Source organism: Lampris incognitus, chromosome 14, assembly GCF_029633865.1.
Source record: "Lampris incognitus isolate fLamInc1 chromosome 14, fLamInc1.hap2, whole genome shotgun sequence".
Lineage (NCBI taxonomy): Eukaryota > Metazoa > Chordata > Actinopteri > Lampriformes > Lampridae > Lampris > Lampris incognitus.
Genome location: NC_079224.1, coordinates 39,283,131 through 39,295,274, shown reverse-complemented (window position 1 = coordinate 39,295,274; position 12,144 = coordinate 39,283,131).

Sequence of the window (12,144 nt, the reverse complement as noted above, 5' to 3'; positions counted from 1 at the left end):
CCCACTCCTCCAAGCCATCCCGATCTCCGCTCCACCCCCTCTGCCAAACCGGGGAGGGCCGCAAACTACCTCATGCCTCCTCCGATACATGTGGAGTCGCCAGCCGCTTCTTTTCACCTGACAGTGAGGAGCTTCGCCATGGGGCGCCCCGACTGACCAGAGGAGGCGCTAGTGCAGCGACCGGGACACATCCGGCTTCCCACCCGCGGACACGGCCAACTGTGTCCGCAGGGACGCCCGACCGAGCCGGAGGCAACGCGAGGATTCGAGCCGGCGATCCCGTGTTGGTAGGCAACGGAGTAGACCGCCACGCCATCCGGACGCCCCCTTATTTCACGTTTTATTAGGAGCAGCTGTAAATAGTGATAACACGCTTGTCAAGATTAGCATACGGCTTTATATATATATATATTTATGACCGTCTGATTAACACCGTTTGGAATGTTTATCGTGTCTTCATCCCTTTTTCATCTTCCGAATAGCATTTAGCTGACCAAAAAGGTTTGCCTTGACCGTTTGGTTTGCTAACATTAGTGTACAAACTATACTTGTGTAACTGGTTATTTTCTTGCCCGGTGCGGGATTCGATACGGGTGTATTGCACCACAAGGCGACATCGCTAACCGCTCGGCTAAAGGGTCAGACCCGTTAAATAGGAGCTAATGTGTCTTATTAGTAGTTTACATTTGTATACCACGAAATATTGATTGATATTAATAAATTGTCAATTTATTTACGTTCGATGCCCGTCTCCCGACTCACTGCCAGCCAGGTTGCGTCTCTCTTGCGGGGCAGCTTGCAGTTTTCATGGGCCAAATGTCGTACAATAACTGGCCGGTTAGCCAGCAACGACCACCCTGTCTCAAAACTACAGCCAAGTGGGGGGGTCAACGACACACACTTCTTTGCTATTCGTCGAGGCTGCGGATTCACCGGTCAAAGTTCACCAAATTGAACTCCGCACGAAGAGAAGATAACCGGAGAAGATCTGAACTTCCTTTCGCCACCGGAAGTGAATGCCCCTTCGCGCGCGTAGAATGGAAGTTGCGGGGCGGTCGTTTTTTATTGCACCCGAGCGACATTTAAGGGTTTCCATACCCCAAAGTTTGTTTTGTGTATAGCGTTGGTCATTGAAATTGTTCCAACATAATATACATACTGTAACGATTAAGTGACGTTATTTGTTTACTCGACGTAATTAACCCAGAGCGAAGTTTAGTCTGCTGCTAGCTTGTTAACTGACTCGCTTGCGAGTACGTGAGTACGTGAAAACCCACAAGCTGAGATTCAAGGAAGACCTGAGGCGGACAACCTATGGCCATGGCCAGTGGTGGAAGCTGCCCAGGAGGGCAAGGTGGCGTTCTTCGCGGAAGTGAAGCTGATCATCAACGGGAGAGTATTCCGTCCGAATCCGGGAAGCGATATTATGAACCCTACATAGCCCTCGCCAAAATCCCGTACCCTGTCCCAAATCTCGCGAACGGACGCCGGATTTCCGCTGCGTTGCTAAGGAAACAATCAACTATCAACTCGGTGCGAAGCAAAGCTAACGTTAGCTACCTTCAATTTTGGTCGCCAAAGTTAGTAAATTTCTCCCCCTAGTGGCAAAATAATAATTCAAATGGCAGTCTTATGTGCTCTCCTCTGTTCATGATCCTCATTGCTCATTGAAACTTGAGTAGTTTCGATGTCTGATACTTCATTACTTTTACCCAAGTAGCCTATAGCTTTTCAGCTGGCCTTCTTTATACAACACTGTGCACTATACACTATAGGCCTAGGCTAATAGTAGAAAATGTAAACTTTCTGGTAAATGAAGTGAAAGACATGACTAGGATGTTTGTCTTATGATTTAAGTGTTTGCCCTGAAAACGAAATTAAGCAGGAAGTCTAGATTATTTTTGGTTTTGATTAAAAATAATCAAAATATTAAGTTACATAACTTATGAATCGTCTAAAAAGTGAACCATGGGGTTGAAATTATGATTGTGAGGGAAAGAATAGCCTTAAGTTGACTAACCTAACAATTTTAGGTTACAAGGTCTGCCTCTGCTCCTTGGATACGTTATTGGTATTATATTAATGTTGATTGTGGATAACTTAGACAGGTTAAATTGTGGGTGTACAGCGTTTCCTTGATGAGCGCTAACCCCATAACAACATATTTTCGCGTTGCTACGGTGGCGCACACGTGACAAAGCCAGAAACGGGATTTTGGCGAGGCCTATGTAGGGTTCATAATATCGCATCCGGGAACACAGACTTGGACGAAGTCCCCGTAAGGACATTTGAGGTGATGTTTTATTTTTATTATTTCTATCAGTTTCTTGTTTCGAAGTCATGTTGTTCGTCTCCCTTTTCAGGAGTAATAGTTGATCTCCCTTTTTCAGGAGTAACTTCTTGTTATATTTTAGCAAGCAACTTTATTTATATTGCAGCGAATTCGGGGGTCAACCACAGGAACTGCCGCGGCCGAGACGCGAACCCGTATCTCGCCCGCATCGCGGGTGACATCGCTAACCGCTCGACTAAAGGGTCAGGCTCGCCAGCCAGCGGCAAGCCTGTCTACTAATCCATGCACGTTACAATATACATTTTGTACACGGGGCAATTTACACAAATGAAAACAGAAAAGGAACAACTGCAGCGGGTTATTTTCTTGCCCGGGGCGGGATTCGATAAGAGGTGTACTGCACCACAAGGCGACGTCACTAGCCGCTCGGCTAAAGGGTTAGACCCGTTAGCTAGGGGCTAACGTGTCTTATTAGTAGTTTACAGTCGTCACCCTCTCCCGGAGGCGCGCCCTCGCGCTTTGTTCTTCACGCGCTCCGAAGAGACTTCTGAGGATCTGCACACTTCCGGATCCCACCGCTGCCAGCAATGTAACCGGTTATTTTCTTGCCCGGTGCGGGATTCGATACGGGGTGTACTGCACCACAAGGCGACATCACTAACCGCTCGGCTAAAGGGTCAGACCTGTTAGTTAGGGACTAACGTGTCTTATTAGTAGTTTAAAAATAGGAACAATCATATATAAAATATAATTAAAAGAGTACGAAGTACATAAAATGTACTTTGACTTAGTTATTAAAAAGAGTAAAATCATTAAAAGATAGTTACTATAAAAAGAAAATCCAAAGTACAAAAGAAAAAGGAATAAAAACATAGTCACTTCCCCACCAGGAGTGACTAGAGATCTACTTCCAGAATTAAAGTGCAGTTGGAACGAGGTGCAAGTTTTAATGCTCAATCGTAGGCACAAGAACAAAGAAACGTTTTTAACCTAGATTTAAAAATTGCTATATTTGGGGCACATCTAAGATCTTCTGGTAGTTTGTTCCAGTTGCATGCAGCATAATCGCTAAATGCTGCTTCACCATGTTTGGTTTGGACTCTGGGCTGAACTAACTGACCTGAGTCCATGGAGCTTAGAACCCTACCCTGTTTATACTCTTTTAGCATGTCAGTGATGTATTCTGGGCCAACACCATTCAGTGATTTGTAGACAAGTAGCAGCACCTTAAAATCTATTCTGTAACTAACTGGAAGCCAGTGTAAAGATTTCAGGACTGGAGTAATGTGCTCTGTTCTCTTGGTCCTGGTTAAAACTCTAGCAGCAGCATTCTAAACAAGCTGCAGCTGCAGCTTTTAGTATGTTAGTGACCAAAGCTAAATGCACAATAGGATGGTAAACCCCGAGTTGCATAAAACTTAACTACCTACAACTTGCACTAAACTCTGAAGTGTTTATCTTATGTCTTTATCTGTATGTCGATTAATGACAGGGGTATATGTGATGCACTGAAATGAAAAGCTAATTTTCTGTACTGCAAACGGTTCAATGCAGACTTATTTTTTTTACAAGAAACACATGCATGTTCATCTGATTTGAGTTTATGGAAGAATCAATGGGGTAATGATATCTGGCTATCTTATGGTAGCAACCATTCTGAGAGGTTCTTTCAAAGGTAAAGTTATTAACAGCAAGACCCACCACTCTGGAAGATGGACTCTTTTAACGTTAACCATCAGCAGTGAGAGATATTTGTTGGGAAATATATATGCATTCAAATATAAACAGAATAACATCTTTATTTCAGGAATTGGAGGAAGAGGTACATAGAATTAAGGATGTTTTTCAAGATATAAAAATTTCAACTCTGTCTGATGTAATGTTACCTTCCTACTAAACCTAATGTTACAAACCCAGAGTTCAGTAACATATGTTCTGGTCTTGGTGTTATAGATATGTGGAGATCTAGGTACCCAAACAAAAAGGAATACACCTGGTTTAATAAGGATAGGTCCAATCAATCAAGGATTGATTTATGGTTGATTTCAGACATTCTTGATAGACAAGTGGACAAAGTCTCTATTGAATCACCATTTCTTACTGATCATAAAGCCATTCTTCTATCTGTTAACATGGGCTGTCCTGGTTCTTATAAATATAATAAAGGGTATTGGAAATTCAACTGCAATTTATTAAATGACAATATGTTTAAAAAGGAAGCAAAGGACATCATTATTAGTCACTGGAGTAAAGCACAACTAGAAAAATCTTGTGGGAAATATTGGGAGCTAGTGAAACGGCGAATTTACTTCTGTTCACAAACTTAATATAGATGGCCATGAAAATCAAAATTATGAAGATATTTCTAAATAGGTTTCTGAGTTGGGGAGGTTTATGGATGTGGTGAGGGAGGATATGCAGGTGGCTGGTGTAACAGAGGAAGATGCAGAGGATGGGAAGAGATGGAAACGGATAATCCGCTGTGGCGACCTCTAACAGGAGCAGACGAAAATAGTAGTGGTAGTAGATATACAAGTAATGCCTGCCCTATCACTGATATGTCTGCCTTTCTGAAGTCGGTTAGAGAAAATGCCATGCTCATTTATGAGGATTTTAAGAGCAAGTGTGATGAAGAAATAACCATGAATGAAATAAAGAAGGGTATCAATAAATTGAAGTACAACAAATCACCTAGGAACGATGGGCTTACTAGTGAATTTTATATGTTTTTCCAAGATGATCTCACAGAATTTCTTCATTTTATTTTTAGGGAAGCAATTGACTTAGGATCTCTCCCAACCTCAGTGACACAAGGTTTCCATCCATCCATTATCCAAACTGCTTATCCTGCTTAGGGTCGCAAGGAGGCTGGAGCCTATCCCAGCAGTCATTGGGCGGCAGGCAGGGAGACACCCTGGACAGGCCGCCAGGCACACACACACACACACACACACACACACACACACACACACACACACACACACACACACATATACACACACACACACACACATGGAAAATTTAGTACGGCCGATTCACCTGACCTAAAAATACCGATACCAGACTAGAATCACTTGTTTTTAGGTAACTGGAGGCCCATCACTTTGATTAACAATAATGGAAAATTACTAGCATCAATATTTGCTGAGAGATTAAAAAACAAACTTGATTCTATTACAGACACATATCAATCTGGCTTTATGAAGGGCAGACATATGTAATAATATTACCCTGGTATTAGATTTAATTGACTACAGTGACTTCATAAAGGATGAGAGTCTTATTTTATTTGTTGACTTTTACAAGGCCTTTGATTCAGTTGAACATTCATGTATCTTTTGAACGCTTCTTTTCTTTGGTTTTGGTGATTATTTTCAAAAAATAATTAATACCCTTTACAATAAAGGTAGTTGTTCAGTGAGATTACCTTATGGGACATCACAACGGTTTGATATTGGTAGGGGAATTTGACAAGTTGCCAAATTTCTCCTTTTTTATTCCTTTTAATTACTCAAGTCATAGCATTACATCTAAACAGTTCGGTGAAATTACCTTATGGGACATCACAATGGTTTGATATTGGTAGGGGAGTTTGACAAGGTTGCCAAATTTCTCCTTTTTTTTTCCTTTTAGTTACTCAAGTCATAGCATTACATAAAAATAAACTTTTATTGAAAGTTATTCAGATACAAGACAAAGAAATAAGGTGCTCCCAACTAGCAGATGATACTGCGCTCTTTCTAAAAGATGGCACACAAGTTCAAAAAGCAATTGAATGTTTGACATCCTTCTCAAGGGTGTCTTGTCTGAAATTAAATATTAGAAAATGTGAGTCATTATCCTTGAAGCATACCATGGTCAACACTATATGTGGAATTCCTATTAAGAGTATGGTTACCTATTTGGGTATTAAGCTCTGCGAGGAGCAGAAAGAACGATCAAGATTAAACTCTCCCATTCTCAAAAAAGTAGAAATAAATTCAATTTTTGGTTATTGAGAGATCTTTCACAGAATGGACGTGTTCTTTCTAAATCTGAAGGCTTCTCGAGATTGGTCCATACCTCCCTTGCTTTAGATGTTCCCCCATCATTCATAAAAAAAGTCAGTTCAAACCCTTTTAACTTTATTTTTAATTAATTAATTAATTTTTTTTACATTTTGGGAAATTTTTTATCAAGCAACAACCGACGGGCTCCAAGTCATATAAAAATAATGATCATAAAATCCAGCCTTTTGACCAAACTGAGGTTATTGAAGACGGGTCAATGAAACTATCTCAGTGTCGCCAAAAAGATGAACTTCCATGCAGTCATTTCAACCTTTGTAATAGTGTGTTCTTGATTTTTAACTTTAAGTAGTGAGGAACTTTAAGTAGTGAGGAATAAACCTCACTACTTAAAAAGAGATGTAATTTGTAATGGCCAGGATAAGGGAGGTCTAAACGCATTGGATTACCAAACCTCCAATATTATTTTTAAGATTAAATGGGTACAGAACTATCTAAAGAACAGCGACACAATTTGAACATATTCCCAGACCTAATTTTTCAACAGGTTGGTGGCACTGAGTTTTTACTGAAATGCAATTTTGATGTTTTAAAACTCCCAGTTAAGCTTGCAAATTTTCATAAACAAGTACTGCTTATTTGGACTCTGTCTTACAAACACAATTTCTCTCCTCATAGATACACACTTTGGAACAACATGGATATCATATAAAGAAATAAAACTTTTTAGAAACTGGATTGACTAACATATGGATCACACACACACACACGCACACACACACAAACACACACACACACACGCCTTTACCTGAAACGAGTAAAACACAAGTTAATACAGTATAATTATCTCCATATTCAAATGTGAGGCTGCACCCTAGATGACGACACTATTTGGTGCTCTATAGTGTCCCTTCGCAAGATTTTCTGTTGTTTGGTGGCACAGCATAGCTGAGATGACCGCAGAAGAACGCTGTTGCTTTTTGCCAGAACTGCTGCCGAGTTGACAAACAGAGCTGCCAGTTGCCGGAACCACTGCCGAGTTGACTGAGCGGAGCCGCCATGGTTTGCCCTTCCGGGTACTGACAGCTGGGTAGACTGTGCCTGGGGATTTGAATTCAGAGTTTAGCCTTTGCCTAAAGAGGCATCAAACTACAAGGCAGCAGGTGATTATTGTTGTCAGAGTGTTTCCTTCTCCTAGCCTTTGCCTAAAGAGGCATCAACTCACAAGGCAGCAGGTGGATTTGAAATCAGAGTTCCCTTCTCCTATCCCAATGTGTTGGCTGGACTGGGCACCATGGGAATTACAATACAAACATGCAGGAGGACCAGATCTATCAGTAGGGACGACGTCCTTAGTCAAAGGGCCCTTGCTGAGGTAAGGTGCTACCCCTCTACAGCCTGCGGTTGCAGTTTAGCATCTTACCCAGGACAAATTGGATTAAACATAATATGGATTAAATAATTATTTAGTAAAGATGGTCAATTTTATAGTCATGCAAAATTTACGAGTCATTTTGATGTTCCTATCACATGTATTTCAAACTGTAGTTAAGTCCATTCCAGAAGGAGTGATATCTCATAAGAGAATACAACAATACTCCAGGTGAATCTATGGAAGATTTCTTATCATCAATTTTATTAGAAGGTGTTGATATCCGAAGCAAAAAATGCAATAACAACTATGTTAGATCAATCTTTTAAACTGTTATATTACACCTCCTGTGGTAGTGTCTTGGAATTCCACTGTGGAACATATCAATTAGAAAAATGTCTGGAGTCAATGTCATAAATACTGTATAACTACTAGGTCAAAGAAGTTACATTCAAGATTATCCATAGAGTTTGCCCAGTGAGAAATTTTATTGCAAGTAGATTTAAAACAGACATTGATGATAAATATGTATTCTATGAAACTGATTTTGACTCTCTAAGCCACCTTTTCTGGAGCTGCCCACATGTTAGTAAATATTGGACGGATTTAGCAAATTTTATTCTTAGGAAATCTCTTTATATCTTACCTTTCAAATGCAAGATATCCTGCTTCTGTTTAACCCCATAAAGACCCCAACATGACGTTTGTTATAAGTTTATTAATTATTCTTGGCAGATTCTTTGTGCAAATGCAATGGAAAAAACCCAAACTGAATGTATTCTTGATAGTCATGCAAAACTACATCAAGACTATTCATTTATGTAAAAACAAAAAAGCAATTCAAACTGTTAATACTTTTGAGAAGTATAATCTAATATTTGAATAATTGGTTGTACCCCTGTGTTCAATGTTAAGTTTGTGTGCGTTTATTGTATTCTTATTGTAAAGAGCAAACGTACAATAGTATGTTTGTTCTTTGTCATTTAAAAGAAAACGTATAAAAAAAAGTGAGCAGGAGGCGAATATTCGCATTGTTAATTCCGCGCATGTGTGCCGTACCCTTACTCATTTAATCACTTTTTACAGCTATTTTGTGATAAATTTGCCTCATAATTTTAATCTTTATTCTAGAATATATATATATATATATACACACACACACACATACACACACACACACACACACACACACACACACACACACACACACACACACACACATATATATATATATATATATATATATATATATATATAGTTGTGCATGGTGCATAAACTAAATTATGAACAATTTAGTCATCTAGAAACTTAACAAGCACCCCCAAGCCAACAATTCTAGGTGTGAGCCTGGCGAACTGTAAAAAGCGATGATAATGGAGTTAGAACCGAAACTGATCCCCCCCATGACACACACACACACACACACTCACACACACACACACACACACACACACACACACACACACACACAAGCTACTACGTGACATCCCGGGAGGATTCCTCTTCTCACTAGGAGTATAGGCATGCACATGGAACACCCTGTCTATATACCTCATTTAGCTTGGAGACAAACACAACTGGTGTTGGGGCCATTGTTAACGGTGTGCTTTGTAATGTTCTTTACCTGCTACACGCAACAGGCTATCACGTTCACTTGCGTAACGTGTTTACCGGTGAACAGTGACTACTACTTGGCTACTGTACATGTTGTGCACAGGAAATCCTGGCTGTGGCTTTTCATTTCTGTCTGGTAAATGGAGGCTCAAATGAATATCCCGAGTCATACTGGTGCTCATACTGGCGACTGAATTATTCCTTGATAGCAATTCCACCCCTCCAAAATGCTGTTGGAAAAAATAAGTTTCATACCTGAAAATTTGTTTTTTTATCAAACTGAAAGTGGCAGAATAGTAAAGTGAGTTATTGTCAAGCACTCACATGGATGTAAGTAATTAAAACTATAATAATTAGCTGTTTTTGGTAAAGGTAGATGAATCAACCACCACGTGTTAACACAGGAGCAATAATACAGTCTTTGTATAACAATAATGGAGCACCTGTAACGGGAATGCATATGATACACCATGGGAAACTCCCTTTTCTTGGAATATTTACAATACTGCCTTAGAGCAGGCACTTCCTGTTTCTGTACCAGGAAATCAGCATATGCTGAGAAAAATTGTGGAGACCTCATGAGAAAAATATCACAATTTAAAACAAACCCTCTTCAATTAATGCTTTCAAAACGAGATGGTCGAATCCTAAAAGAGACCTCATCATCACAAGTTAACACAGAAAATATTTCAGAAAGCATGAGGAAATAGCGACTTGAATATGAGATGATGAAGGTGAGCGGCTGACAGGACCCTCCACCTCCCACTTTGTTTCCTTCTCATGATGACAGTGCACCCAAGGGCATTGAGAGTCTCTACCTGTCCTCATTTAGCACATCCTGATTGGTCCCCATGCGGATGAACTACGAGCGCTCAGCCTCTAAAGAATCCAGATGAGCTGCTGTGTGAAGGACCCCTGTGTGGATGTAACCACTGACTGAAGCCGCTCCAATTAGCATGGACAAGTCAGGGACACTGTGGGCACCACTCATCCTATTGACTTTGACGCAGGTAATCACACTCACGACTGAGTTTTTATTCAACTCCTTTGTAGATATCCATCATAACTACTTCTATTAGAAATTTTTTTTTACATTTCTGCACTTTTTTTCTTTTTTCTTCACAGATACAGTGTGTTTTGGCTTCAGGTGAGTGATTATGTGCTTCAGCGAGGGCTAATTAGCAATCAAATATTTATTGCTGGCTTGATGTGAATAGAACAACAGTTACAGGCAGGTTGCATAGATAAGTCATTCAGCTCATTTAACCAATTATTTATATGATAAAATGAATGCTTTTCCTTAAATCAGTTAGTCATCCGTGTATTACTGCTGTGATAATTATGTGATTTCATGCACAGATTATTCAGTGGTGTCATATATGGTTATATATGACATCATAGATGCTGGTTAGCTCAATATGCCAAAGTGGGCTGTTAAATCAAAATGTTCCATTTGCTTTATATTTACAATGTATATATATGACACTATAATCATAAACTTTAAGGTCTAAACTGACCGTTAAGAACAGGTGAGGTATAAAACTAGATGATGCGGGTTATTATGAGGACGGCTGTCCACGCCCTTGGCTGCTTTTGGTGAAGGGATGTGGTGTTGGATTAATTTTTTTTCTGAGTAGGAATAGTTTTCATTCTCAAAAGAAGGAGCGCTAATTAGATGGAAGTCCTGTTGAGTCGAGTTTTGTTTCCTTTGCAGAATATGTATCCCCCGTACTCAATTAAAGCGGACATGGGTTATTACATTTCCGTTTTGCGCAAGGAAATGAAAAATAGCAACGTGTTGACTGTTTATAACTGATTGTTTTGCAATTTATGGGTTATCAAGCACAGTTTTACCAACGAAGCAGCATCTTGAAAGCCGGGGAGTAGCTTGAAATCAACTGGAAAAAAAAATGCTTTGTGGTTCCTCCGCATCTTCTTAAATTAACAGTCCTGTCGACATATACAGCAAAATGGTTGTTTCTTTTTTCCACGTGAAAGCACAGCGAGCTAACCATTACATGGGTTTAAGATGTCATGCAAATCACATTGTCAAGACCCATCTAACATTGCGTGTTATCCATTGCATTGAATTAAGACCCCCCCGTGACCCTGAGAGCAGGATAAGCAGTTCAGAAAATGGATGGACGGATGAATTGACCGTCTGCTCCCAAGCAAATAGACTTTTCATACTAAAACCAAGGTTATCATGTCTTTGGGGTGCATCATTTACATGCACTACCCCGTCATCACACACTCGGTCTACAGCAAAGTCTTTGGCGTGGATGCGCTAGAGCAGAGCCACAGACAGCACTTACTAAGAAAACAGCAAGCACATCTAAATTTATCCCTTCAATTTATCCCTAAAATTCTGTTCATCTGTTCCAGGTTGTGGTATCACTTCAGTGTCGTCTCCCTCTGCGTCGACACTGAAAGTCATATGGAGTGGCTACAGTGACGCGTCAATCTATTTGCTGGACTTGCGTGTTGTGAACTCAACGAGCATCGCACCGGTGGTTGTGGAGGCCTCCGCATCCAACACGCAGAGGCTGGTCCGGGGACTGCGACCGGGACAGACTTATGAAGTAAAGTTGAAGGTCTTTCGATTTTTATATGTAGTGTGCACGGACACGCGGAACGCTATGACAGGTAAAAGATATAACGTTAAAGGAAATCAGTCAAATGAATAAGAGAAGTTGCCCCTGCATCAAATAATCCTGAATGCCCCCTTTTTACATCCCAACAGTGCCCGCCACCTCCCAAATCACCTTTTCGCAAGCTCTTTCCAGTACCTCTATGAGGTTTGAATGGTCTAGCGTGATTGGGGCGGACAAGTATTTCTTGATTGTGGAGAAGTTGTT